Source organism: Nothoprocta perdicaria, unplaced genomic scaffold, assembly GCF_003342845.1.
Source record: "Nothoprocta perdicaria isolate Ctin4 unplaced genomic scaffold, notPer1 scaffold_28, whole genome shotgun sequence".
Classification (NCBI taxonomy): Eukaryota; Metazoa; Chordata; class Aves; order Tinamiformes; family Tinamidae; genus Nothoprocta; species Nothoprocta perdicaria.
In genome coordinates, this window is record NW_020455510.1 from 2940260 (window position 1) to 2945115 (window position 4856).

Below are 4856 nucleotides of genomic sequence, written 5' to 3' on the forward strand. Positions count from 1 at the left end.
GTATACGGAAAAAAAAAAACCCAAAATTATGAAACCTGTCTGGAAATACAGGTAAATTTAGTACTTACCTAAGAGCCGAGCCCTTTCTGAGCACATTACTACTTCCTACTTTAAAACTCTGAGAATTTCTTTTTTCTTTGTTTGTCCCCTGTGTGGCCCCCAAGATACACCTTGCTGGAAAGACTGAATTCTGCATGGTGCTCAAAGTTATTTTTGCCAACCCAGGGCTATTAAGTAAGGTTCAAAGCAAGAATATTAACATGATGTCTTTTAAATATATTTCAACAAAATGCAAAATTGCGTTTTRACAAGTTGTGAATGCTTGGACAAAATAAAGAAAGAAATCATAAAAATCCAAGGAAAATACACCCTCTCTCTAAAAGCTCTTAGTATTGTTTGGAATGAATATAATCCAGTCATAGGTGCTTTTTCCTAATGAGAACAAAGATTTTTCTAAAAACAACCTTCTTCCTATGAAAGTATCATGCCAGAAACAACAGCATCTCAAAAAAAAAAAGAAAGAAAAGTGGGCAAAAGCACASAGGAAACAAAAGAAAAGGCTCTTTTTATTTGAGGAAAAAAAAATCATAATCTGTGGTGAAATTTTGGTTCCACGGGAAACAGTTTCACATCTGAAATATGGTTCCAGGTAGCCTTCGGAGAGGTCAGTGCTTGATCTACCATGAATACTTAGTAATGTCTCCTTGCAGAGAACAGGAATAGCAAAATTTGGGCGGAAAACAGGCTGAAGGTGGTTATGTGAGGGGGCTGAGCTCACCTGGCAGCTGCTAGGGCMTGCAAGGCAGACTGCCCTCCTACACGGATCCTCACGGCCCATCCTTCCCCTTGTGCTGTCTCTGACTCCTCTCTGGCAGTGCAAGAATCCAGCTCACGTGAAAGCTGCTCACCTTCTTAGGTTCATTTTCTAACGGATTAGCAAATCAGCTCCCTGTGCAGCTGCACGAACACCAAAGCCAACRTGAGACCGAAGGATGAGAGCCCCTTTGAGCAGCTTTGAGCCCCAGCAGCAGATCTGCCATCTCATGTAACTGCCCCCTCACTCTGTTTTAACTCATTCCTGTTGCATGTCACTGTTTGTCACCAAGTCTGTCTGCAGGAAAGGACACCAAACGCCAACTCATGGAAAGCTGTTGTGAAGATTTTAGACAGGTAAGTGGTAGGTCAATTCCAAATGCTCCTGTTTGGCTCATTTCAAAACCTTAACACAGGCTGGAAAAGATGACTTTATATCTGCATCTGTGAAAAGTTTAGACATGTGCAGCAAGAGCATACTTGGTCTCTGCTCATTCAATCTCTGACCTTGTTGCGGCTATTATTTTAGAGCGTACTGAACAAAGTCCTAGAATAAATAAACAAAAATAGACAAAAGCTACTAAGTCACTGTGAGACAACTGTGTTGCACCACGGACTACTTGTGCTTTATTTTATGTGTAGAAACGTTCTAACTTTAAATTATGACAGTTAGTTCGGTAACATTAAAAGGTAGCCTTTTCTTTTTTTAATGTGCCTGTAAAGTTATTTAATCCTTCTGTGCCTTTTTCTTTAAATAGCAAGTGTTGTAAATATATATGAGCTTTAGTTTTCAACATTTGAAATATTATGCCATAGGGAATTTATAGTAGGAAATGCGTTTAACAATTAACTTGGTTTTTACCTCTCAGATCAATTTCATTTGAAGTAAAATGTTTGGTTTTTCTAAAAAATTTAATTTATCTACATTTTCCTCAGTTTATACAGCTAGGCAAAAATTCATTAGAATTTTAAACTGATGAGCCTTAACTAAATCACAACTATCATACAGCTGTCACAGTAATAATCATAGTTTGACAGCTATGCAAAAATGTGTCATCGTACCTGCATATCATAAAAGTTTAAGCCTGCCACTTGAGTAACTTCCCATACCAAGTATCACTGTAATTAATCTGTTGTTATAGATTAGCCTCTACAAATATCAGCTGTATTAACTAAATGCCAGYGTTACCTATTCCAAATAATCTTCTTAAATCAAAAAGACATAAAAAATACATATATGAAGGACAAGGCAGAGGTGAAGAAGTATTTCCAGGCTAGGAGAGACATGAGAGATGATAATCAGCTTTGGACTGTGCCACGAAAGAGAGTTTGGGGATGAAAATCAAGTTTTCCTACAACTACAGAACAGGCTCAAACCTTGCACGTACCTTGTCGGTACATTTGGCAGAAATTCCCTCAAGATGCTGACAACCTAAATAGAAGCATGCGGACACTGAGGACAGTGCTATAGAGCTGGGTTAGTTGTGCTGCCCAAGCACACTCCTAAGCAGTAGAGAACATTACTCAACTAATGTGATGATTCATTTCAAGTGATTTCCATCATCTCCAGTCTTCATTTCACTATCTTTTCCTATCCTATGGGAAAAGTCACGTCACAGCAGGCCTGCTACCCATGTCCTTATAATACACCACCACTCATTTCCTTTCAGTTGATAGGAACAGTGCCACTGCACAGACAAAACAGTGCCTGCAAGAAATAAGGAGCAGGATAAAAACCAGATGGCTGAAGTTAAGTGCAGGGAAGACAGGAGTAATGCTTGTTGGGAGGAGAAATCATTTTGATGAGCTAAGACTGAACAAAGGAGCACAGCCTGCAACAGCATAAATATCAGAATACCTTGAAAGAAATCTTGTTATCTGTACCCCATAAAAGAAAGGCTCAATTCTTTTCAAGCAACTACCAGATTAACTTGACACAGGATTTTTTTATTCAACATGAGAWCAGTGCTGCTTTAGCTCTTTAGAAGTCTATCTGACAACCACAATCAAAAACTGCATTTTGAAAAATGTTAAGCAATTACAATATATGTCCGGAATATTGACAGCATAGTCCATTACTGTACATCTGCATCTTCATGATTTGCTTCCAGGCTGACACAGGCCTTGGCAGCAATAATCAAGACTCCAAATTTCCAAGCAACTGACCCTATCCCTACCAAGACAAACATTTATCAACAGCAGAGGAATCAGAAACGCCTATGCAAGCCCAGGCTGGGACAAAAAGAAATTTACCATTCTAATGAATAAGGTTCAAAATTTAAAATCTTAATGAAAACAGGGCACATCACATTTTAATTGGAGTGAGCTCTAAGAACTCCAGGCAAACACCACATTTGCTACGAGCTTCCCTGCTTCCGCTAGAGTGCAAAGCAACAAGAGCAAGCTTATAACATTTCCGTCCGTGCAAGCGTATTATTTTTCATCAGCTCCATAATTTTAAGATGAAACTTTAAGGAAATGAAAGCAAAAGCTCCTTGCCATTGCGTTCTCAACTACGCATAACCAGTGTTATATCATGAATTGATTCAGTGATCCGACTTTGATTTTTTAAATTAGACTTGTAGTCTCGTGGGTAAAGGTAGCAGGCACTGATCCAATAACATTCTGGAAGGTATCTGCATGCTAATTTAGAGACTCAGAAAAGCACAAAATTAATATAGAAGCTATTAAAGAGAATACCCTAATGTTCTGAAGCCAGTGTTTTAGGGATTTTTCTTGAACATAGAAAATAATCATCACACAGCTATGTTTCTTCTAATACCCAGGCAAATCCATTCTTTGTCCTGCGCTAAAGATTTTTGTCAATGACCTGGAAAATACAAAGCTTCCTCAAGGACTGGATGACATGTTCCTCAGTAGTCCCTGAAAATAAGGGAGAGTGATATAAAGCTGCCGTGACACTGACTTCCTGGGAAACCAGCATTTCAGGATGAACAAAAGTAATCTGGTGATTACGGAGAAAGCTGAGACAGACAGGTAAGAGACGTGGCTAGGCTCAGCTTTACGGTGCAATACTCTGGCCAAACAGCTAACAGCCTCTGAACTCCTCTGCAAAATGAGGAATCTAGAAACTGGTACTAGGGAGGTCCTATTTCATTCTTACTTTACATTGACCTAATTACTTCTAAAATGCAAAGTCCATACTTCAAGAWGGATGACAATACATTGGAGGGGATATAGAAGATATAGAAGGGAATGGCTGGCCAAAAGGATTTTTTTTTCTAATTAACAAAAAACTTCAGAAGCTTACTTGTTTTTCTTAATAAAGAGATCATTAGGCAATGAACTAATGAAAACTCTGAAGAACACAGAATTGAGGAAAAAAATAGTGGGACTATTATCAATGTTTTTGAAGGTACAAGATTCTTCGGCTAAAAGTAGAAGGTAATCACCTCCAGATCACCAGCAYGAAACAAAAGGTAAATCGGCCATTTGTTGGGTATTTTACCTAGAACTATGTCAAATCCTGCCTCGCTAGAGAATTTTAAGCCAGCCTCCTCAAACACAGAAGCTCTGGTTTCAACCCAAACTGAGGAGAAGTCTCCTGGCCTGCACGATGAAGATGTTAGACGAGATGACTGCAGCAGYCCTTCTGGCTCGATAGCCTATTAATCTTATCACGCAGATCAGCACACACGTGCGCCTGCTTTGAGCGCTCAGTACAAACCCATCCACAGGCACTCCTATTTTGCCCTTAGGTTTTAACCCTAAGACTTTTACCTTTAAACACCACAGAGCCTGGAGCTGCGGCTACATCGCGTCAGATACAAATAGCGGGCAACAACAAAACCGCCTCCCCTAGAAGAAATCCATTCCCGCTGGCAGAGCTAGGCAAGGAGCAGGGGCCGCCCCGCGCCTCGGCACTTCCCTGCACTTTACCGGGCCCCGGGGGTGCGAACAAGCCCCTCTGGGGGGAGGCTCCGCGCCGCGGCGACGCGACGCGACAGCGGCAACAAAAGGCGCCGGCTGCCGCGGCGCGCGGAGGGCCCGTGCGGCGCGGAGGGGCCGCGGGGCCCCTCTCG